This window comes from Hemiscyllium ocellatum, chromosome 17, assembly GCF_020745735.1.
Source record: "Hemiscyllium ocellatum isolate sHemOce1 chromosome 17, sHemOce1.pat.X.cur, whole genome shotgun sequence".
Lineage (NCBI taxonomy): Eukaryota > Metazoa > Chordata > Chondrichthyes > Orectolobiformes > Hemiscylliidae > Hemiscyllium > Hemiscyllium ocellatum.
This window is the reverse complement of record NC_083417.1, coordinates 33,997,051-34,020,962: the sequence shown is the minus strand read 5'-3', so window position 1 is coordinate 34,020,962 and position 23,912 is coordinate 33,997,051. Positions and strand designations below refer to the sequence as shown.

General features: G+C 39.6%; 1 protein-coding gene across 1 annotated transcript in view; it reads left to right on the top strand.

Moving 5' to 3' along the window:
* jph3b (junctophilin 3b) overlaps positions 1 to 23,912 on the top strand; it is a 168,225-nt gene that overhangs the window by 110,583 nt on the left and 33,730 nt on the right. The gene's annotated exons all lie outside the window — the stretch shown is intronic.

Genomic DNA, 23,912 nt, shown 5'->3' with positions numbered 1-23,912 from the left:
TAATTCTACATGTGCCTCTTGGTTTGCAGCCTTGTAGGTTATACATCTTGAATGGATACCCAAGTACTTTATAAATGTTGAGAATTTCTGCTTCTACTACCCTTTCAGACAGTGAGTCACAAGGCCACATTCTGTTCATAGAAAGGCTCACTTCAAACAATGCACTCAATACCCCTTAAATAACAGAAAAAACATGGAAATAGTAAGAAAACGTTTTGACACGAATACATTATTACAAATAATCAATAATTACTTAAAATAATAATGCTTCAGGTATCATACCACTTGAGTTCCAACACCAGTAGAATTGGGAATCCAGTACATCAGTATATCTGTTGTTGAAGCATATTTCCTCTCATTTGAATCTCAAAATTGCAACCAATTTAATAAACACAGAAAAAGTGCCTTGATTGAAAAAAAATGCAATGTTGTGTTAATGATAAAGGACTGAAAATGTGTTGCTGGAAAAGCTCAGCAGGTCAGGCAGCATCCAAGGAGCAGGAGAATCGATGTTTCCGGCATGAGTCCTTCTTCAGGAAATGCTGTGCTTTTCCAGCAACACATTTTCAGCTCTGATCTCCAGCATCTGCAGTCCTCACTTTCTCTTTAATGATAAAGGAATCAATTTTACAAGTTAAATTGCTGGATCAATACAGGCAGATAATTTATTATCTCATATACCAAGACTGCATGGTTGTAGAACACAAGACCTGTGGAGGATAAAGAAATAAAGAGTTCAAAATCAAATTAAGAAAATCTCTAGAAAGGAAGAGACAGGTGATTTTCTTTCTAAAACAAGTTTCACTTAATTGTGGTATATTTATCAATTGCTAATAATGTTCATCTTAAAATTATATCTTTAGCCATAATATGTTGGCAGTGCATAGATGTATTCAATGCAGTTTCAGAAGGTTCAAAATTGTTCCTCACCGCCTTAATCAGACCTTCCAGGTGAAGCAATAGTTTTCTGGCACATTTTTTTCAGCCTAGTCAACTGCATTTACTGCTCTCAATATCTGTTTTCTCAACATTAGCAAGACCAAATGTAGACTGGGTGACCATATTGTGGAATCTCTTCACTGAGTCCATAAGAATGGCCCTTACCTTCTAGTTGCTTGCCATTTCAATACATCATCTTGGTCTCACGCTAACACTTCTGACCTCAGCCTGCTACAGTGTTTCAGGGAGGCCCAATGCAAGCTGGTGGAATGGTACCTCAATTTCTGCTTAAGCAATGGAAAGTCTTTAAGACTCAAAATTGAGTTCAACATCTTCAGACTTCAGACTCTGAACACTTCCCTCCATTTTGTTTACATGCTCCTTGCCATGCAGTACCTGCATCCACCCTCACATCCATGTTGGATTTGTTTTCAGTATGGCTGACCTATTTTCTACTATTTATTAATACTTATTTCATATCTACCTCTTTCCTCTCCTACCATTAGCACTCCCTTTGACTTTTGCTCTTGGCAGTCTTGCTATCTATTTCACTTTTTCCTCCTCCCGCTTTGTCAACAGCATAAATACCATCATTTTCTATCATGTAGCAAAAGTATAATAATCCTTTCAGTTAAACATGTTTTATATTCCTTATTCTCCTCCCTTCCACCCATCCATCACACCGTGAAAAGATATTATTTTATTAAACTGTAAAAACAGTAAACTTGTGCAAATACAGTTGAATTAACATTTTGAACTGAATTTGTTGAAATAAGTAACAATATATACAGCATTCCAATAAGGTGGAGGAAAACAAATGTAAAGTCAGTTGTCTTCAATTGATTAGATATATAATGCGGCACAAGCAAAGACACAATTTACGTTAAGGAAATGAAACACAGTACACAGAAGAAATGAATACTGTACCAGATAGGGTGATTTTATGAGCACTAGATGCACATAGCATTCAAATACATAATCAACTCCTTTCAGCTGAAGGATTTTCATATTCATATCAAATGATCCTAATGGGTGTCCTTTTGTTTTATTCATTCATAGGTTGTGGTCACTGGCCTAGCCAATATTTATTACCCATCTTTAATTTGCCTAGAGGGAAAATAAGAGTTCAATCACATTGCTTGTCTGGAGTCACATATAGGCCAGACCAAAAAAGAATGACAGACTTCCTCCAGTAAAAGTCATTAATGAACTGGATGATTTTTTTTATGACCATAAATCTTGGAAGTGGCTCATGTGCATGTTGTACACAGATGCTTCCATATGAATGTTAATGATTGTTGTTGTAGTATTGCTACAGTCTTACCATAATTAGCGGCTGCTCTCTTATTAGAGAGAAGCAACTGGTGATGATTTAGCCTGAGGGCCACCAGACCTCAGGCAAGGGAAGAGGTTGAGAAGAAGAGCCCTTCATAGTACTCAAACCGGAGATGGGAATTGAACCCACTCTGTTGGTGTCATACTGCTCTGTAAACCAATTCCCATCCCAAGGGGAATGTAGAGTAAAATGTGTGAGATGCAAAATTATTTCTGTTTATCGAGTTGCATTTAAACAAAAAAGGTACTAATTCCATATGTTGAAATTATTTGAGAAAAATATCTTCTTGTGTACCAGTTAAATTTATCTACCAGTTTTACTAGGGTAACAAATGAAATATTCAATCTTTTATAACAGTTAATGTGTCATTGCAAATAGGGAGCCCAGGGATAATATCGAACTTTTCAAAAGTCAGCGAAGGAATTTAAAAATATCTAATCTAAATTTCATTGTAACTTTCCAGTTTAACAGGAAAAACAAGACAATTTTCAACCGAAAGTAAATTTTATAAGGATAACTTGATGTTTGTATTGCATCAACAGTCATAAAGCAATGTGTTAACTATTTGCAACTCAATGTTAATTTATTTATACTAGTTAAATCCCCTGCACTCAACAATGAAATGGGGATGAAAGGGGATTTAATCAATATCGAGATGTTTGCTATTCTATTGATGTCTGATAAAAAAAAACCTTCCTAGCCTATATAATGTACCAGTGTAGGCAGTTCACAGCAATTGATGGTGTTGCAAGAAGGAAAAACAGTTACTAGGATTTAAACATAGCAGAATTCCTGGAAGAGTATTCCTCTCTTTCTGTTCGTGCTTTTTAAAAATCCAAGAAGACATTTTTGCAATTGATTAATGCAGTGGTTATGAAACTGCAGAGCTTGCATGAAATGAGTTTGATGTAGAAATGTACTGCAGTGTCCTCGTCAGTAACAGTTCCAGAAATTTAGAAATTTCTGGATAAAACTGGTTTCCTGTTGTGATGTGCTTTTTTTTTGGGAGTTGCCGCTTGGTTTGTTAATATTTAAGGGTTTTCTTAATTACATTTAGAACCAGCTTGAATTCAGTGTTGGTGCCAATTTTGATCATGCAGCATGATCTTAAATCTGAACAAAACTATGCTAAATGAGAGAAGCTTTGAACAGATCTTGCAACTCAAAACTGAGGTGTTGTAGGCCATCAATCTCAACAGAATTATATTCAACCACAATCCCTAACCTCATGGCCTAACATATTCCCAGCCAGGACATCAACCCTGGTTCAATGAACAGTGCCAGGTGCAGCACCATCATGCCTAAAAACAAAGTGCCAACACGCTGAGCACAGGACTATTTGCATGCCAAATAGCAGAAGTGATATGCAAGAGTAGGGATGGAATGGGAGTGGTGGATAAGTCATTCGATAACCAATGGATCAGATCTAAGGTCTGCAGTCCTGCCACATCCAGATGTGATTGGTGGTGGACATTTAACAATTAACAGGAAGTGGAGACTTCACAAATACCTCCATCCTCAATCACAAGGGAGCCCAACATATCAGTGAAAAAACAATGCTGAGGTATTCGCTTCAATTTTTAGCAAGTTGCTGAGGAATGGATGATTTATCTCAGCTGTCTCCCAATGTCCCTAACATTGCAAATGCCAGTCTTCAGTCAAATTGATTCATTCCACATGACATCATGAAGCAGCTGAAATTACTGGATAATGCAAAGACTATAAAACCTGAAACCATTCCGGCAATAGTGCTTCAGAACTTGATGCACGCCCATGCAAGCTGTTCTGGTATCACTACATCAATAGTATCTACCCAGCAACATGGAAAATTGCCCAGCTATGTTCTATGTGCAAGAAGCAAGAGAAATCCACCCCTCGCCAATTATCATCCTGTCAATCTTCTCTTGATTGTCAACAAGTGATCATTGGGGTTCTCAATTGTTCTTTCAAGCAGCGCTTGCAAAGAATCAACTGCTCATTGACACTCTGTTTGGGCTCTGCCAGGATCACTTGGTTCCTAACCTCATTTCAGCCTTATCCAAACATGGACAAAAGAGCTAAACTCCAGGGGTGAGGTGAAAGTAATTTCTCTTGACAACATTTCACAAGTATGACACCTAGGCACCCTACCAAAACTGGCATCAGGAGAAAAGCTCCCCACTGGTTATAGCTAGCATTTGTGCTTGTTTGGAGTCCAAAATCTCAGCCATAAGACTCCTTTGCAGGAATGCCTGAGTTAATGTCCTAGGCCTATTGCTTAATCAATGACCTTCTGCCCATCATAAAGTCAGAAGTGGGGATGTTCTCTGATGATTACACAGTTCAGCACCATTCACGACTCCTCAGATACTGAAACAATCTGCATCCATATGCAGCAAGGACTATACCCAGACTTGGGCTGATAAGTAGAAAGTAACATTTACATAAGGCAGTGACCATCTCTAACAATAGAATCCAGCCGTCTCTCCTTGATGTTGAGTGGTACTTACCAATACAGAATCTCTCATGATCAACATCCTGGGGGTTTCCATTAACTAAAAATTGAACTGGACTGGCCATATATATATTATGATTATGACAGCAAGGAATTCTGTGGCAAATAACTCACATCCTGTCTCCCTAACACCTGTCCTTCATATCCAAACCACTTCATGAAAATGATGGAAAACATCCCACTTGACTCGATGGGAGCTGCTCTGACAATGCCCAAGAAGACAGAGCAGCCAAGTTAATTGGTACCCCATCCAGTCAACATTCACTCCCTCCACTATTTTATGTAAAGTAAGTAGCAGTAGTGTTGTTATGTCTCACTGGGGTAGTAGTCTGGAAATCAAGCCCTGATATTCCTCGAGTCATCACAAAAGATTTAAATATGTATGCAAAATTCCTCAATTTACCTGTCTTTTAAACCAATCTGACAGAAAGCACAGACCAAGTTTCTGTACTTAACTTCTGTACTTTCTGTTGTATTTAAATAAATAATTATGAACCATTGTCATATTAACACTACAAGTTCTCTCTTGCACACACAGACAGACACACACGTTATGGGTGGAGGAAAAGACTGGGAAGGCAGTTCACTCTTTCCAGATCACAGGTTCACTATGATATGATGTGGAGATGCCAGGAGCAGCGCTCTGAAAGCTACTACTTCCAAATAACCCTGCTGGACTATAATCTGGTGTTGTGTGATTGTTAACTTCACTAAGATAGTTCTTTTGGCTTGTAATAACATGCTGCTCCATAATGTTTTTTCTCCAAGTACTTTGACTTACTTACAGAAGGTACAGCATGGCTGGTACTCACTTATACCATCTCTGGTTTACCAGTTAAAACCCACAGCTTGCAGAAACTGCTGAAGGGAAAAGAAACTGGTTTTCTTCAGGCTTACCATGGTTTTTACTGCTGGGAAAATAAACAGCGTCTGCCCTCATGTTGATCCAATGGCTTCCCTCACACATTACACTCTCATGCTGTTCAGGTACCTGGGAGCCAATCACGTAACTGTTGGCAGGCAGGCTTTTATCATTGATAACAGGTCACTAGCCCAATTCATTATTTGCATGCAGCTCCTGGCTCCAGCCTGCCTATAAGCAGAAATCGACTACTGTTCATCTACAGTAACCTTGCCCTGCTGGTTGAACAAATGACAATACAGACAGCACTTACAGTAAACATTGATGGCTTGCTTTTAACATGTGTGACAATCCCATCAGCTACTTTAGCTTTTAAAACAGTCATTTTCCCATTTCAGTCCACAATCAAAAATGCAGAAAAATAATAAAATATAGTCTTGATAACTGCAATAACTGACCAAAATTCCTCCAACGGCAACTTACGGCTTCTATTACCTAGAAGGACACCACCATCTGCAGGTTCCCTCCCACACATCATCCTGACTTTGAACTTAGCTGTTCCTTCATTGATTTCAGGTCAAACTCCCTCTTATTAGCACTGGGAGTGTCCTTACACCCCAGTGATTACAGTGGTTCAAGAAGGCAGCTCATTACCACCTTCTCTCGGGCATTTAGGGATTACCAATAAATACTGGCCCAGCCAGTGATGTCCACATCTTATGAAGAAATTTTAAAAACTGTATGTTGAATCTTATGTTTTCTGGCTGAGTTTGAGTTGCGCAGGTTTTTTCGAGGGATTATGCTTTGAGGCCTAGTGGGTTTCTTGCCATATCTCACTGAACTTGCCTCATTAACTACTTTCCTCAATGGATTGCATCTGATTCTGGCTTGCTCACACCTTGTGCCGTTCCTAGAGCAACTCACCACTCAGTCAATTTCTGGGAACTCATTGACTTCATTTGCGCCTGTGTCAACTTTAAAAGCTCATTAGCACCTGGACCAGAACTGTCAGTCTGCAACTGCCTCAGAGGGAAATCAGTGTGTGTAGGAACCTGGATATCCTACTGGAAATGGGATTTCCTCTTCCCAGGGACCAGCAGTGGAAGCCTCGCCACCAATGCATGCCATCCTGGTTGTCATCTGGGTTAGAGTAGACTCTGCAATTCGGACGAATGTCCAAGTCTTCCATCTTCCTTGGTATCTCCCTCCCTGTCATTCCAGGAGGAAAAAAATTGACAAAAGGACTAAAAAGGTCAAGATGGGAGGTCTGCCTAATATTTGGCTTCTTACCACTTACGTGTAGAGCATCCTGACTCTGACCACCCTGAGTAACTGCCTGATCATCTCCGAGTCCCTTGATTTATTGTGTCTGGACTTGACTGAGGTCTGCTGACAACCATGACAAGCTTTGTGTACCACACAGCAAGGCAAGACAAAAGGAATATGAGCCTGACACCTTTGGCTATGGGGGAAAATAACAAAGAAGTATGACAATGTGAGGCAGGGTAAGCTCAGAGTGAGTGAAAACAGAGATTCAGCCTGGTCCAGCCCATGTTGGGTGTGTGTCCCTAAGCACACAATGTCCTTGAAGCAGCACTGGAATGATTGTTGGTGGTACAGCATTGAAGTGCTGGCATCCACTAAGTGGATTGGAGATGTATCATGAGGAGTCTTAGAGGCTGGCACACACTGGATAGCAGTGTCTGTGGACATGGGATATGTGTGGTCAGTGCCCATGGACTTTGCCCTGAGATGATGGCGCCCAGAGTGCAACATGGAGGTCTATGGGACGAATGGTGAACTGATGTTACCAAGTACCTTCTTTGATTTTCCATATTAAATTTTCTTGACTCCTGGCTTATTTGGCATGTTTGGTGAGAGAAGAAGCTACATATCAATGAGGAAGGTTGAACTATTGACAAGGTGTTTAACAAGCAATAAACCCCTTATTTGGCAAGTAGACGAGCTGTAACTAACAAGATAGGTCAAAGATGATATTAGACTAAAGGAAGAGGCTATTAACTAAAAACAGGAATAAATTGTAGCATGGGAGGATTCAGCCAAGGATATTCAATAAATCGATAATATAGGAATTAACCAGCAAAAGATGAACTATGGAAATTTTTATAGGTCTGTAAGGAAGAAAATAGTGGTCAAAGTAAGTGTAGATCCTTGAGAGGCTGACAGGATGATTTAACCCAGGAGTAAGGAAATGGTAGACATTTAAAATAATTCTGAATGTAGTGGGACATAAAGGGTCTGGTAAAAGTAGGGAACTTTGAAATTTTATTAGCAAATGAATATTATTTGAGATATTGAAGGACAAACCCACTAGAGCAGATGGCCTGCATTCTAGGGTTTAAGAAGGTAACTAAAAAGATATGAATACATTGGTTTTGATCTTCCACAATTCCCTAGATTCCAGAACAACACTCCTGGATTGGTAACTAGTAAATGTAACCCACTTTTCAAGAAAGGAGGAAGAGAGAATACAGAACTGTTAGCCTAACATTAGTAGTTAGAAAACTATGAGCAATGTGGTAAAGAATCATTGTACAACTAGGCAGAGCCAACCAAAATTTATGAAAGGGATTTTATGTGGAGTAAATTGGTCTGTGTTTTTTGGGGTTGTAATTCATGAGGTAGCTAAATGGAAACCACTGTTTGTAATGTATTTGGATTTTCAGCAAGTATTAAGTAAGGTGCCTCAGAAGAGGTTATTATACAAAAGTGGGTCCCTCCACATTAGTGGAGGTTATTTTCTTAACATGATTGAGGATTGGCAATCTGTAACTAATATGTTTCTGTCAGAATCAGTATTTGGTTTTTAGTTATTTACTATGTATTAACGGTTTAAGTGAGGGAACTGTGTGTAATACATTCAAAGATGCTGATCATTCAAAGTCATTGAGAAAGTAACTGGTGAGAATGAGACCATACCTGGCACACTGTGTATTGTGGACAGACTTGCCTCAGAGTGAATGTAGCAGAGGCTCATTAAACTGATTCCTGCGATGAAGAGATTGTTTTATCAGAAGAGATTGAGTAGACTATGCCGATATTCCTGAGAGATTAGAAGATATCATTGAAACTTAAAATTCTTGGTGTGAAATGTTGGAGTCTCTCCATCTGGAAGTCTAGAACTAGGGGTTGCAGTTTTAGAATAAGTGGTCATCTATTTCAGACTGAGATGAGGAAGATGATGTGAATCTTCAGAATTCTCTGCCACAGAGAGCTAAGTTGTTGAATAAACTGAAGATAGAGACCAAAAGACTTTTGGATGAAGGAATTGAGGGCTGAATGGCCTACTTCTCCTGTTTCTTATGTGATGCGACAGGATAAAAAGCATATCTTTGCGTTTACTTTGGAGTCAGTTTGGGCCCTCGGAGTTTTGAATTAATGTTGTGCCAGTGTTGAATCTGTAGTTTGAATCCATCATAGAACAGTTTAATTATTTCAAACAAATCAATCATTTTTCATGCAAAAGCAAAATACTGCAGATCATGGAAATCTGAAATATAGACGATAAACACTGGAAAACTCAGCATGTGGAGAGTCCTTCAGGTTAATGATCTTTCATCTCTGGAGATTCTCCCTCCGTTGTCTCGAAGCTCACAATCCCCATGCCTAAACCTGCTTCTACCTCTCTCCCAAGATCCATAAATAAGACTGCTCCATTTGATCCATTGTTTCAGCCTATTCCTGCTCCACTGGGCTTATTTCCTCCAATCTTGATACCATTTGTTTTCATCTTGTAGAGTCTTTCCAAACCATTTTTCATATTCTAGTTGCAAGTATTATTATTCAGAAATCACTAACAGCTTAATAGAGTGGAACCTCGATCACTTACTATAATTGAGAAGAATTCCCTGGTGAGTAACAGCCAATGATCAATGTGACAATGTTGCAAAGAGGATACTGATCAGATGCTCAAGGGAAGTTAAGAATTCACAAAAATATCGTTCTCTTTATCACATTTCCTCCCAAATCTCTGTGTGGTGTTGTAAATCTGACAAACAATTTGAAATGAAATGTGAAATAACTCCACAGAGACAGGAATCCCATGACCAAGTTAACTTTTACTTACATGTGGAAAGTCCTTGACACTGATCTAACTTAGTCCCTCTCCCACTGCAACTCCCAGGTCATTTCCTCTGCCCTGAAGCACTTCAAGCATGTCCTGAAACAGACTCGCACCTTCCACCCTACCAACCTTCGCATACTTTAGCAGTTTCCTCATTTCCCCTTCCCCCACCTCACCCCAGTTCCAAACTTCCAGCTCAGCACAACCCCATGACCTGTCCTACCGGTCTATCTTCTTTTCCACCTATCCACTCCACCCTCCTCTCTGACCTATCACCTTTATCCCACCCCCAACCACCCATTGTACTCTTTGCTACCTTCCCTCACCCTCCTCCCTGACATATCATCTTCATCCCCACCCCTACTGACCTATTGTACTCTATGCTACTTTCTCCCCACCCCACCCTCCTCTCATTTATCTCTCCACCCTTCAGGCACTCTGCCTGTATTCCTGATGAAGGGTTTTTGCCTGAAACGTCGGATTTTCCTGCTCCTCGGATGCTGCCGAATTGCTGTGTTTTTCCAGCACCACTCTACTCCAGAATCTGGTTTCTAGCATCTAGAGTCATTGTTTTTACCTCGTTGATTTTAACCCTACTGTGAATCCTCTTGCAAGAATGCCTGCCTTGAAGAGGTTTTCCTCCTCACTCTACAAGAATCTCAGGGAGTCCCTCTCTCACTGCAACTGCCAGGTCATTTCCTCTGCCCTGAAACCCTTCAACCATGTCCTGAAACAGACTCGCACCTTCCACCCTACCAACCTTCGCATACTTTACCAGTTTCCTCATTTCCCAGTTTCAAACTTCCAGCTCAGCACCGTCCCCATGACCCGTCCTACCGGCCTATCTTCTTTTCCACCTATCCACTCCACCCTCCTCCCTGACATATCACCTTCATCCCCACCCCCACTCACCTATTGTACTCTATACTACTTTCTCCCCACCCCCACCCTCCTCTCATTTATCTCTCCACCGTTCGGGCACTCTGCCGGCATTCCTGATAAAGGGCTTTTGCCCGAAATGTCGGATTTTCCTGCTCTTCGGATGCTGCCTGAACTGCTGTGCTTTTCCAGCACCACTCTAATCCAGAATCCAACTTCCTCAGAGCCAGCTCTCAGAATGAACAGAACTTCTAATACTCCTGTTTATTTTTTTAAATTTTATTAACATTCCTGTTTATATCTGTCAGCCAAGGCTCCCTGATTGGACCAGATTAATTGCCCAAGTCAGGGACCCCTTATTCTATGAGATCCGCCTGGCTGACCGCATTATAATCACTACAGATCATAAGGACATCCATATAACAGAGCCTTCCTGCACCCTGACATTAACCTGTATCCTGTCCTCAGTGAATCTAATGCTTTTCAAATTTTCCCTCTCATAGTTTCTTTGAAATACTGCCATTAATGTATTAAGTAATAGCTGAGAAACTTAACTATGCACAAAAATCCCAAATCTGTAATGTGTTCTCTGTAAATCTCCTTGTTTGTTCCTTATTCACTGGCAGGCTTAGATGGCTCATGCATTGTAGAGGTGGGTGAAACCTCCTAGTGTGGAACTTTGTATCCCATGACAACCAGGAATAGGCAAACATTGATGTGGCAATGGGCAATATGGTGCTTAAAAGCTTCCAATGAGTGAATATAATTTGCTGATAATGAAGATGTGAATTCTAGTACCTTACTGTATTTAGTCTTGTATGCAAACAAATTCATGAGATTTAGGGGCAATGAATATATAATTCTACTGTGAATGCTGACAGGCAGATCCCACTCAAGCAGAGGTCCAGAGGTAGGTTTCACATTTACTTTTCAGGTTTTCTATGGGCCAGAAGACAAGATGATACCTTTAGACCTCCGAAAGAGTCTTGTACATCCCTTTGACTGTGATATGGCATTATTCCAGCCACAATCTAATCTAGACACCCTCTCTGAAAGATCACTTCTTCAGCTGCTTTAGGTAAGTGGCTGCAGCTGGTGCTCCTTTCCAAGTTCTAGGATCATTCTCCATGTCCTCCAGCTGCCATTTCTAGCCATTGCCTGATGGCTTCACAGTCAGTATGGCTGGCTGCTGAGCAGGAAGCAGCTTGGTAATAGTCTGTGGTCCTGCCACAAAAAATGGCACTGCTTGTATATCCTGAGCTCAGTGGATTCACCAATCAGTTACATGTTCCCTGTGTTGTCCCTAGCTCTTTGCTATTACTACGATTATATCCACCATCAGTAATATATATTGCACTGGCACATCATGGTGATGAGGTAGGACAGCTCCCCTCTTTTTACCCCTTTTAGTCAGTGACAACAAATATTTTTGATTTCATTTTTAGCACCTAGCTATCTCGCTTTGATTAAACTTAACCAGAATGAGAATGAAGGGGAACCAGTTCCAAGGTTTTCTTGAGTGAAGGAGAGTGCAGTTATATTACCAACTTAATCTGAGAAAAATGAGAACATGTGAAATCAGATACATACTCAAACACCGGTAATAGGTTTTTGGAAGGCAGTAATGTCTATTATACTCAGCAAGGTAAGGGTAATTGCAGCTTGAAGCTCTTGTAGTCCTTATTTGTGAGAGTGAAACCTTAGTTCCAATTCTTTAGCTGTGGTGAACTTTTCAGATATTCTTGTGCTCTCAGTGAATGGTTATTGTTTGAAGTTGCTTTTTCACAGAGCGCTAACCATTTGGCTGAATGAGAGAGAGAAATGCAGAACTCATTTCATTTTGGCTCTGCCCTGCAATTCAGCCACAGATGTTGATAAATGTCCATTTGTACATTTCTGAGTCTACTCATTAATTTTTCCAATTGAATGTTCTGCAGAAAGCTTTCATCTCAATATATAATATGCATTATCACCTGATGAAGGAGCGGCGCTCCAAAAGCTAGTGTGCTTCCAATTAAACCTGTTGGACTATAACCTGGTGTTGGGTGAGTTTTAACTTTATACACCCCCGTCCAACACCGGCATCTCCAAATTATGACTATTTTCACTACAGTTGTAACAATATATAATCCTGGGCTTCTCCTTTTCAAATTATTTGTTGTTGAAATATGAGAGTCATAGAGTTTACAGCATAGAAACAGACCCTTTGGTCCAACTCATCCAGGCTGACCATATATCATAAATTAATCTAGTCCCATTTGCTAGCACTTAGCCATATCCCTCTAAACCCTTCCTATTCATATATCATCCAGATGCCTTTTAAATATTATAATTGTACAAGTCTCCACCACTTCTTCTGGGAGCTCATTCCAGACATGCACCACCCTTTGTGTGAAAAAGTTGCCCCTTAGGTCCCTTTAAACTCTTTCCCCTCTCACCCTAAACCTATGCCCTCTAGGTCTGGACTCCCTCAATCATATCCATGCCCCTTATGATTTTATAAACCTCTATTAGATCACCTCTCAGCCTCTGATGGGCCAGGGAAAACAGCCCCAGCCGATGAATGGATATAATATATGGCAATAAAGTTGTTGCTCTGTCCCCATCAGCTTCTATTCCAAAGTCTTCCAGATTGTATTGTACTAAAGTCAAGTAAACTTTTAAAAATGGATAAATGCCAGTATCCTGTTGGAGAAAGCATTTACTAGGTTGACTTAAATTCTATGGACTGGATTTAATCAGGGATGAAGTGGCAGGGTCCTCATTTACCTGACTTAAAACTCAGGAGCAAGCTAGTCCTGAGCTTCTCTGACTTGTTCTGTGATGTATAATGTCTGGAGGCAAGGCATCTGTACCCATCTGGGTAGGAAATCCCGCCTCCTATAGTTGGCACCTTATCAATTGGCCAGCAGCTCTTTAGACCGAGCAGTACAGCCAGGAACAGTGGCAGCAGCTTGGATTGAATTCTGTACTTGATGCAGATCACTGCTGTCGCCAGATGTGAAGGTGTGTGTCTGGCTGAAGCTCCTCTTGGGTTGGTAGGAGAGAGTCGTTGGTGAGAGGGATGAGAATCTGGGATAGAGAGGGCAGAGAAAGAGGAAGTGTGAGTCTGAGAAGACTTGAGGAATCTTTGACAGGGAAAGGAAACCTATAAAGGACCCAACTCTCTCTTGGCCGGATATCAATCCTACCAAGGAGATCTGCCAGTCTACGCAGTCTCTCACCATGAGTTAAATCACATTGGTGGTGGAAGGAGGCTGTTAATTGCCATTAACTGACTCCTTGAGGGCCTCAATTGATTAAAGACTGTTGGCTTCCCATAGCTGCCCTGTTGCTGTTTCAGTTATTGCACTGTCAGGTGGGTGAATAGGCATTGGAAACAATTTCTCCACGTGGCAACAGATTTTACTCTGAAACTCCAGCCCCCTTCAACCTGCCACCCCATCCTAGAGCCAGGAAAAGCAATAAAATCTGAGCCCACGGCAGCAAAGAATGAACTTTTCAGCCCAGAGATTTCTCAGTGAAGAATAGATCATGTTTGAAACCACTTGTCTTATCCTGCTGGTTTAATGTACATTATCATTGGCAGTGATCCTAGAAATTTCTGTTGTCAGGACTACCACACCCTCCCACTAAAATGATATTATGTAAATGGTGGTTACCATGGAGAGAAAAATATAAATATACACTTTATAGATAAGAATTGATTGTTTAATTAATAGGCTATAAACTGGTCAATGTCAGTCACTTTAACCTTTCTCTAGTTACTTAGCAGCATGATGTGAAAAAAAGTTGCATCATTTGATTGTCTGACCCTTTTTACTAATTCTCAACAACATCCATTTAAATATGTCTTCCAATAACTGTAGTTTTCCTTCTCAAAGCTATTTAGCCTTTGTTTAAATCATTTACTAGACTGCAATTCTTCAAGTGTTGCACCAGTCTGGAACTCAGAGAAAAGACCCAGCCATTGTTTGAGCATGTCCAACTTGTTTTGTTAGCTTGTGGAATGAACTGGCAGAGGAAGTGGTACATGTGGGTACAGTCACAGAATTTAAAAGACATTTGGAGATGTACATGAATAGGAACAGTTTGGAAGGATATGGGCCAAATGCAGGCAGGTGGGACTAGTTTAATTTGGGAACATGGTCGACATGGACAAGTTAAACCAAAGGGTCTATTTCCATGCTGTGTCTCTATGACCATATGATGTTGTAGAAAAGTCGAGTCTACTACCTTGAAGATTTCCATTTTATACTTGCTATCATCTCACTCAGCAGGCATTTGAATGATTAAGCACTTAAACCAAGACAGTCAAATCAAGTCAAGCAGTTAAGTTCCACTACAACTCCCAAAACTGCTCTCATATGGCATTGCTGCCCACTCTGGGCAGCTTCTCAATACATTGACCTCTGACTAATGCATCTAACCTACACATCCCTGAACACTATGGGCAATTTAGCATGGCCAATTCACCTAACCTGCACATCTTTTGGATTGTGAGAGGAAACTGGAGCACCCAGAGGAAACCCACGCAGACATGGAGAGAATGTGCAAACTCCACACAGACAGTCACCCAAGGCAGGAGTTGAACCCAGGTCCCTGGCGCTGTGAGACAGCAGTGCTAACAACTGAGCCACCATGTTGTCCATTTTTCAGAATTATAGAATCCCTTCAGTGTGGAAACAGGCCCTTCAGCCCATCAAGTCCATACTGACTCTTAGAAGAGTAACCACCCAGACCCATTCCCCTACCCTATTACTTTACATTGACCCCTGACTTATGCCCCCTAACCTACACATCCCTGAACTCTGTAAGCAATTTAGCATGGCCAATTCACCTTACCTGTACATCTTCTGAATTGGATGTAGGTTTGCCCGCTGAGCTGAACGGTTCATTTCCAGACATTTCGTTATCTTACTAGGTAACTTCTTCAGTGGGCCTCATGCGAAGCAATGCTGAAAATTCCTGCTTTCTATTTATATGTTTGGGTTTCTTTGGGTTGGTGAAGTCACTTCATGTGTCTTTTCTCAGGGGTGGTAGATGGGGCCTAACTCGATGTGTTTGTTGAAAGAGTTCTGGCTGGAATGCCATGCTTCTAGGAATTCCCATTGTTTGGCTTGTCCCAGGATGGATATGTTGTCCCAGTTGAAGTGGTGTCCTTCCTCATCCGTATGTGAGGATACTAGTGAGAGAGGGTCATGTCTTTTTGTGGCTAGTTGGTATTCATGTATCCTGGTGGCTAGTTTTCTGCCTGCTTGTCCAATGCAGTGTTTGTTACAGTCCTTGCATAGTATTTTGTAAATTACGTTAGTTTTGCTCATTGTCTGTATAGGGTCTTTCAAGTTCATTAGCTGCTGTTTTACTGTGTTGGTGGGTTTCTGGGCTAAGATGATGCCAAGGCATCTGAGTAGTCTGGCAGTCATTCCTGAGATGAAAAACCTCAACCTGAGCTACAAATCTTCTCAAACATTTTCTGGATTGTGGGAGGAAACTGGACCACCTGGAGGAAACCCATGCAGACACAGGGAGAATGTGCAAACTCCACACAGACAGTTGCCTGAGGTTGCTATTGAACCCAGGTCCCTGGAGCTGTGAGGGAGCAGTGCTAACCACTGAGACACCATGCCGCCCATGCCTGTATGTTTCTTAGTGTGTGGACATATACACTCTATCTTATCAGTGATTGTGAGTTATAAAATTGGTATTCCACTCGAGTTCTGTTGGTGTGGATGAGTCATGATGGTCTGTTATTTGAGAGATGGATAACTAAAACCATCCATGAGATATTTTATCTGTTCTACCAATGGTCACTAAAAATGTTCCTGGACATTTTTGAGCAAATTTTAAATTTTAAATTTAATTCCCTCAGCGAAGTAGATCTGAAATATGGTGACATTATTAAAGCCATAGAATTTCTTTTTAAAAAATTGATTTATTCACAAAATCATTTCCAAAATTTAGGCAACTTTTCATATTAGTGACCTGTTTTCTGAATGGTCACAATAAAGGAGAATCAATGAACATAGAATCTTTTCTCTAAATTCTGAACTTTGTTCTGATCTGTAAGTATTTAACAGAGACGTCCATCGTCATTTCAATACAACAAAATCCTCTAGATTTCTGTGAGTAAAGATTTCAGCTTTTTCCCCAAATCCCTTGGGGTCAGCTAGTTCCCTGTTGTACTGTGCGAAGGGCAGTAGAAAACAACAGGAAGGGAGTAAGGCATTTTTTGAAATCTATTTAGACAAGAATGGAGAGTACTTTCCTCAGTTCATTGAGCAGCACTGTTAATAAGATTAGCTTCATACGAGTGGGGTAAGATCTTTGACTTGTAATCATGCTTGAATTGTTATGCTATCCAAAAACCACAATTTGACACACTAGTTGCAGTAGCTACTCCAATTTGAAATACAATATTGATTAAAAATGCTATTGATTTCTTTTCGATAGCTTTAAAATTCTTGCTATTTTCCATTTTCAATGTTAACTTTCCAGTAAATATGCTGAACCATAATTGTTTCAGAATCAAAGGATTAGGAAAATTAATTATGCCTTAAAATTCAGTGGCTTGAATACTTAAGTGGGTTGGGGATGGTTGGTGTTGGAGATGGGGGTGTCATCAGTGACATCAGTGGAACTGAATGATTGGCATGTTCTCTGTGGCCCAACAAGGATAAATGATAGCGTGAGGCTGATAGCCAAGGTCGGTATCAATGAAGATGGCCTCAACTGGGATCTTGGGTTCATGTCACTCTGCAGATGACCTCACTATACTATCCACTCTCTCACACACTCACAAACAAGCACACACACACACACACACACACACACACACACAGACATATGCTCTGTCACACTTGCACGCACACTCTATTAAACACACACACACACACACGCACATTGTCTCCCTCTCTCCCATATAAACATACAAAAGCCTATGGGCTAAATTTGCATTTGCAGATTTGTATTTGCAGATGCATCCTATTTTGTTCAAAAAGTACACAATCTGTCGGCAGTCAGTCCATGTGACATTTTATGAATTCCTACTTTGGAAATAGAACCAGTCTGACTCAAGGTTGGGATACAGACTGACTCTAATCTCACACCTTTAATGCTTTGTCTAAGCTGAGAGGTCACTTTGTTTATACTGATAAGACTTTAAGTTATCTTGGGACTGTGACTTGAAAGATGTTCTGGGATTTACATACTAATCAACCGAAACCTGCATCCTCATTCTAAGTGATTAAAGACTTAACAGCAATCTAGGTTTGTTCAATGCATCGTATGAGTTGTGTGACACTTTGATCTTTTACTAAAAATTCTGTGTCCTATGATTCTGCCCCAGTAACTACCTGAAGGAGCGGTGCTCCAAAAGCTTGTACTTTCAAATAAACCTGTTGGACTATAGCTTGGTGTTGTGTGATTTTTAAGTTTATCCATCCCAGTTCAACACCGGCACTTCCACATCAGGTTTATTTTGGGTCTTGCAGGGTCTCTTTAAAGATTACTAGTTTGGTCATATGATGATTAGTTCCATGGGAGACATAAGCACCAAAATTGCACTGGGCTTCTGGAATGGGGAACACAAATTTCAATATTCTAATAAGGCTCCTGCCTGTTTAGAACAAATCAAGCTATATCAGTATAAACCAATCAGTGAATAGTGGATTTTAAATATTATTTGCTGAAAGCCCTGCTTTTCTGCAAGAATCTGTGGTAAGTGGATGGAGATCCCTTCTCAATATATTTCACAATTTATTAAGGCTGTGTTTATTTGTCAGCACTACCTGTAGGTGATACAGCAACTGCGATTGTACAGAAACACAACTTTGCAGTGTTATATCACCACAAAGTAATGGAAAAAGGATGGCCAATATAACAACACTGCCAATATAGAAACACCTGAGTGTCACTGAAATCAAGGGACATTTTTGCCTTCTGCTGCAATGATCATTAAAAAAAATTGCAATACGAAATCTACAACATCAAAATAAGTTCAGCTCAGTATCATATCAGGTTTATTCCATTGCATTCATGTGTTTGTTGCTTGCTGGTTCCTATGGGATTTTGAGATAGTGAAAGCATCATTACAGACAGAATTGACATGTCAGGGTGATGTCATCATTGCATACATGAAGGTATCCTGGTGAAGCCAGTGCTATCACAGTGTTATCACCAGTGGCATCTGAGCACGTACAAGCAGTAGCCATCTTTGCCACCCATCTTGGTGTTGGCAATACACATTCCAATTTAATGAAAATATGGTGAATGACCTTATAGTTTCTCTCCAACAATACGGGCAAGAAAAATATCCTGCGGCTTCAGTTTAACTTAATGCTTCTGTTGCATTAAAGGCTACACTTGTTTTGTCATAGAAATTGTTGGATGGTAAGATACATCAAGGTTTACTATACCAGCTTGTTGTCACATGATACAATAATTATGGAGTTATTAAGTAAAAATTGCAATCAGTCTTTACCAATTAAATGCACACTATGAAAAGAAAACAGTACTGGGGAGCTTTGGTAGCAATAGGTTCGAATTCAACTTTCTCCTGTACTTAATGCACATCATATCTCAAAGTACTCAAGTACTGTAGCACAACATTTCGTTTTCAGACAAAAATCCATCTAATTTACATTGGAATGAATCAATACTAACAGGATCCACCATCTCCCATAGATTTATCATTACCCCTCACAGAGATGAATTTTACCAGCTAGATGGAGGTGGTTTAGGAGGAAGGAGGAAAGCAGTAGGAGAGGAAAGCTCATATTTTTCTTCTTCCAAATTCATGGTCAGAAGGGGGAGTCTCAGGTGGTTTGGCTGGCAAAAGATGATAGTTAAATGCCCAAACTAGCGTTAGCTTTCCAACAACCAAATTAGTGTTTTACCTGTTTCGGAGGTTTGGTTCCATATGGGGACCAGCACGGCAGCCTCCCAACAGGTTCTTGGAAGAGCTTTCCTTTTATGGCCTTTCCATGGTCCACAGTGGGATGCCCCTGGTTACATTGGCCACTACAACAGCTTCCAGCTGATGCTGGTTGGTATATGTCTTGATTGCTGGAGTATGCCTATATAGTCCCAGTGCTGTACTTATCTTCTCTGTGACAATGCCTGGATATTGATGTGTTAGCTGTTTCTTCCTCAAGCCTAAGCAGCTTCCTCAGTTGTTGGTGTTGCAGAGGTTGCTGAGCTGTTGCTTCTATGATTGGGTCACTAACTCTGGGAGGTGGACCCATTTTGGATGGCAGTCCTAGCAATACCTATTTAACTATGACTGCTTGTCCCTGCAGGTTGCTGAGCTGTTGCTTCTGTGATTGGGTCACTAACTCTAGGAGGTGGACCCATTTTGGATGGCAGTCTTAGTAATATCTGTTTAATTATGACTGCTTGTCCCTGCAGGGATGGTTTCCACTTTCACTTAGGACATCTTAACTCTTTTGAAAACTCTTCAGAATGCAGGATTAAAGAAAACTGGAATCATCTATGCTTGTTTTCAATTTATTCATGATTTTTGACTAATGTTTGTTGCTATATAATAATACAGTATATATTTTATAATGAATTCTTCCAATGGTTCCTTAGCTGATTTAAAAATATGTAATTCTACATGTATTAATCAGTAAATGACAGAAAACTAAACAAACCATCTATATTGTGTGGATGAGAATTTTTTTCAAATTAAGGCCATTTTCCTGTTGTTAAGTGTTATTTACAAAATTATTGTAGTTATGTTACAGCAAGACGTATTGGCTCCAGCAGAGTGAAACAGATGAAATATTCAACAGAGCTGCCACAAATCTATTCTGCTGGCTTTATGGTTTTGTCTTACTCAGCTCCTTCTCCATTACGAAGCACACATTAATGATTTATAGTGAAATCAGAACATTGGGGAATAAGCTGGCATTTATTAGCAATTTCATTAGGTAGTCATTAAATAAAAAGCTACCTCGCAGTGACGTCATTGTCTCCTGTAATGACTTCAAATAAAGGAACAGCATTCTTTCAGTAGCCTCTGATCGATTAATTATGTTGTGAAATGTTTAAAACCCACTTGAAAGTTCAAACAACATGCGCTCTCCAAAAAAAGCAATTTATTTGGATTCCTGTCACTACTTCATTTTAAAGACAGATCTTTACCCATATAGTCTTTGAGGTGAAGTGCAAACATAAAATGTGCCAATAATTTAATAACATTAATGGTCCAATACAAATGGGAAGATTTTATTTCAACTCATTTCACTTGAGATGTTCAACTGCAACTTGCATTTTTTATGGCTAGTAAAGTACAAAACATCACCAAGTATCCACGTAAATGAAGGAACAGAACATGGAGGGAAAGTTTGCAAATGGAGCATTGGTTTGTGTAGATTTTTAGAGATGGAGAGATTTGCAAAGAGAGTTCGAGTGAGATGGAATCAGATGCAAACTCTCCTCCCAATAATAGGACAAAAGACACTGAGACATACATACAATGCAAGAGTCAGGAAACCAAAGTGTGTGTGAGGGGTGATGTAAAGGAAGGATGCAGAAATGGATAGGGACAGGGTCTTGGTAGGCTTTGCAAACAATGAACAGCATTTTATTAAATCAAAAAAGTTACATGTAATTCATTAGCTTGGTGAACAAAACCGTTAGTGCAGATCATGTCTAACGATTGAGTGCAACTTTGTGGATGAAAACTTATGGGTATCTGAATATGAATAGAGTTTATGGTGATTGGAGGATAAAAGACTGAACAAAAAGGGAAATGGAATAATCAACGAAAAAGAGAATAAATGTTTCAGTGGAGGAATTTGGCTGTGTTGCAGAGGTGTAAGCAAGAATAGTGTAGGCATGAAGCTCAGCTGTGCATCGAATATGATCCTCAGGCTCTGTAAAACCTGGTGCAACCTGGACAAGTAGTTAGGGAGGTGGATGGAATGGGGAACAAAGGTGCACAGTTTATGGCAGGATTTGGTGGCAGTGGTGTTAGACTACACAATGTTCAGCTGAAAGAAGTTCTCAAGGTTTGTGCGAAAGAAGTTCTGTGATGGTGTCAGGTAGGCAGTCTAACAGCAAGGAGATAATCATCTAAACATCAAAAGCATTGTTCTGAGTTGGCAAGCAGGTGGAGTTTGATCAAATAAAAACCTATCTCACATAAAAAAATGTTTTTATAATTTAAAAAAAAATTTAACCTATTATTCTAATCAATTTTTTCAGAGATGTTATTACACACCACTGGACCAGATGGGACCTGAACCCAGGCCTCCTGGTCCAACTGTAGAGCTTACATCAAGGCTTACTGCTTGGGCAACAAACTTGGTGATTGGCATAAATCACCATAAATCACCTGCCCATAAATCACACTGAAATTTATAGTGACTGAAGAAAGGAAATGCTTGCATTTATACTGCACCTTTTACAACCTCAGGACAGCCAAAGTGCTTTACAGCCAATAAAGTACTTTTGAAGTATAATTGCTATTGTGATGTGGCTTTTGCAGCAACTAATTTGCACACAACATGAACCATTAGACTATTCGCAATTTGATAATGGTAAAATCACATGGTATAAAACACGGCCAGGACTCTGGAATAACTTCCCTGGTCTTCTTTGAAGTAGTGCCATGTGATCTTCCATGTCAATCTGAGAAGACTGACAGAACCACTGTTTAGCATCTCATCCTAAAATCAGCAGCTCCAATGGTGCAGCATTGTCTCAATACCGTACTGGAGTCTGAGGTTTTGTGTTTAAATCTCTAGAATTTAACCTGAACTCCCAGCCTTCGGACTTAATGTTGAGAGTGTACCTAACTGAGCCATAGCTGACTGATTTTTGTCATTACTTGATTTTAGGATTCTGACCTATAAAACAAAATCCTGCCCCCTGACATCAGACAAATAAATGTCTGCTTCCGCTCCTCATTGACTACATTACATTGGTGTGTTAACTGTGGGTGTGTGTTTATAATTTCACTGTCAAGCTTTCCTTGTTTGAAGTTTGCTGTTATAACATTAAGTGCTGGAAATACACCACAAATTGTTCAGGATTCCTAAAGAAAAGACAGGTCATGAAGTTTTAGGCATGGACCTTCATCTGTAATCATGAAGTATGTATACCGAGTCCATTAAGCAGTCTTCTATTTTTATTTCAGATTTCTTTCATTTTCAGTTTGTCTTTTTTATTTTGCTCCCCATCACTGCATCTGCATCCTCACCTACTCCTGACTGGCAGTTTGTAAAATTAAACATTTTGAGTGAGAAAAACAAAATCAAACTTTGTCAACAATAAAGTATATCAATTATTTTCTGATAATTAAAACAATCTTCAACCTTGTAATTAACATATCAATTTTCAATCTAAAAGTTAAAAATAAATTGGGCATTGGAAGAAGTAGTGCACTGAACATACAGGGGCTTCATGATTAAACAAAAGGTGCTAGTTATGTTAAATTTGAGGCCATCCTGGTCAATCATTAACTGAAACATTTAGCTCTGCTTTAATATGGATTTTCTGGGTTTTGTTCTCAACATTGGACAGATTTCTATGCCTCTGATGCTCCCAAATTTCACTTGGAGAAAAAGCTCCAACAAAGCAGTGAATTTATATTTACTTCAACTTCCAGAGGCCTGCACTGAATCATATCAGAATTATTTTGGGCCATTGCAAACAAATTGTTTCATGTGCAAGTATATTGTGGCTACGATATATGGTTCATGTTGTGACATTAATGTTCATCTAGATCTTCATCAACATCATTTATTATATGAGAAAAGTAAAATGCTTCAAGTTGCAGAATTAAGTGCCAAATTTCGGATATAGATTATTTAAAGTTAATTTTTCTCACTCTTTCACAAAATTTTTGAGGTGACAGTTTTCCTGGAAAGTATGCAGAATTTGGCAAATAAGTTAACTTTGTGAATGGGTTTTTGTTATTCAAGCGATATAATTATTTCGTTATAATTACATAGCCTGAATATTTCATTATATTAATCTTTTATTAAAGATTATTTTTAAAATATGCTCCTAAATGATTATCTTCATGTCAAAAGATGGATTTAATTTTTCAAAGATATAATTCTTTTTTCTTAAAAATCAAGTATTTACATTGTAAAAATTTCAACTTTGAGGGAAATCTTAAGTTTCTGTCAGGGGCAATTGATTTGTTCATATGCCAATGTAATTTCTCCTAGTAGCCCCAGAATTGGTATTTTGGCTAACAAAGGATAGTAGCATTTTATGATCCATCATATGATGTAGAAAATTAGTAAAGCTATTAAGAGGCTTAAAAACATAATTTTCCTAGTCAGTTACTGTAAGGGCTAAT